General features: G+C 49.3%; 1 non-coding gene across 1 annotated transcript; it reads left to right on the forward strand.

Annotated features, from left to right (window-relative positions):
• The first annotated feature begins 233 nt into the window (after positions 1 to 233).
• On the forward strand, positions 234 to 374 carry LOC115870783. Its single transcript, XR_004046910.1, has one exon. It is a non-coding gene; the product is annotated as a U4 spliceosomal RNA (small nuclear RNA).
• The last annotated feature ends 1,153 nt before the right edge of the window (positions 375 to 1,527 follow it).

Below are 1,527 nucleotides of genomic sequence, written 5' to 3' on the forward strand. Positions count from 1 at the left end.
AGAGCTCAAAGGACTCACTGCTTTGGGCAAGTTTGTCACAGAAAACTTTAAAGTGCTTAAAAATGAGGAGGTTTCTTTGAGGACTAAGGCGCACCTGACCCAAGCCATGGTCTTTTCAATGGCCTCGTGCATGTGAAACTTGGATACTGAAAGGACCATGGAGTGCCGAAATAACAAACGCATCTGTCATGGAAGGAGTTCAGCCAGAATGCTCCTTAGAAGAAAGGGTGGTAAGCTTTGCGCAGTGGCAATAACGTAGCCAATGAGGTTTACCCGGGGTGCGATTATTGCTAATTGAAAGCTTTTCCCAATACCCCACCGTGACGACTTGAAATATAGTCGGCACTGGCAGCTTTTGACGGTCTCCACGGAGACTGAGTAATCTAGTATAAAAGGTAAGTTGTATTTTATTGGAACTTTCCTGGAAATAAAGTACCTCAAAAAAGACGAAGAAGAAGCGGAAGAAAGGATGGTGAGACATTGTCAGGACATGCTGCCAGGAGAGCGTGGGCCCCGGAGAAGGACGTCTTGCTGGGTAGAGTGGAGGGGCGGTGACGTGAGGAGAGGAGGCCCTCAGGGAGAGGGACTGGCAGCGGCTCTCGCATGCGCTTCACAATGCAGTCGTCTTAGCCAAGCCTCCCTCTCGCAGGCAGCTCGCTGCTTGCTGCTGTCAGAGCTGGACGCCTGGCAACTCCATGCACAAAACAACACACTGCGCCCTGGGTTGGTGCCAACCCTGGGATCAGTTTCTGATGGGACAGTTGTGATACAGTGGGTTTCCATGGGTTTGTTGATTGAGGGACATTGCCAGGCTTTTCTTCCTAGTCTAACTTGATTTAAAAGCTTCACAGCAACACACCAGCCTCCACTGACAGACGGTGGTGGCTGTGCATGTGGTGCTCCGGCTGAGAACAAAGACTGAGGCTCCCCTGAGTGACCACTGCCGTGGTGACCAAACTCACTGCTGTCAAATCCATTCTGACTCATAGCTACCCGAGATAGGGCTTCCGAGACTAAGCGTGACAGCCACCCCCCTCTTCCTGCTGCAGAGCTGGGTTTGAACCATCAACATACTTGTTAGCACTCTACCTCTTAACCACTGTGCAACCAGGACTCCTTGAGATATACTCCCAAACTCACTGCCACTGAGTTAATTCTGACTAAAAGTGACCCTGCAAAGAGAGTCCGAGGGTATACCACCTATATTGGAGCTGAAAGCCTCATCTTTTTTCCTTGCAAAGTGGCTGGTGGGTTTGAACAGTTAATCTCAGCATTAGCAGCCCACAGTGCCAACAAGGCCCATTCTAAACTCAAACACTGTCATTGAGTCAATCCCTACTCATCGAGACCTTATAGGACGATACAGAACAACTGGCTCCTCTGGGTTTCTGAGACTGTGAATCATCATGAGAGTAGAGAGTCCCATCTTTCTCCCACAGAGCAACTGGTAGTTTTGAACTGCTGACCTTGTGGTTAGCAGCTTAGTGCATAACCCACTTAGCCACCAAAATGAAAATTCAAACTCAC

The sequence above is a fragment of the Echinops telfairi genome, unplaced genomic scaffold, assembly GCF_000313985.2.
Source record: "Echinops telfairi isolate 266 unplaced genomic scaffold, ASM31398v2 ScPeMD7_2291;HRSCAF=2852, whole genome shotgun sequence".
NCBI classification, from domain to species: domain Eukaryota; kingdom Metazoa; phylum Chordata; class Mammalia; order Afrosoricida; family Tenrecidae; genus Echinops; species Echinops telfairi.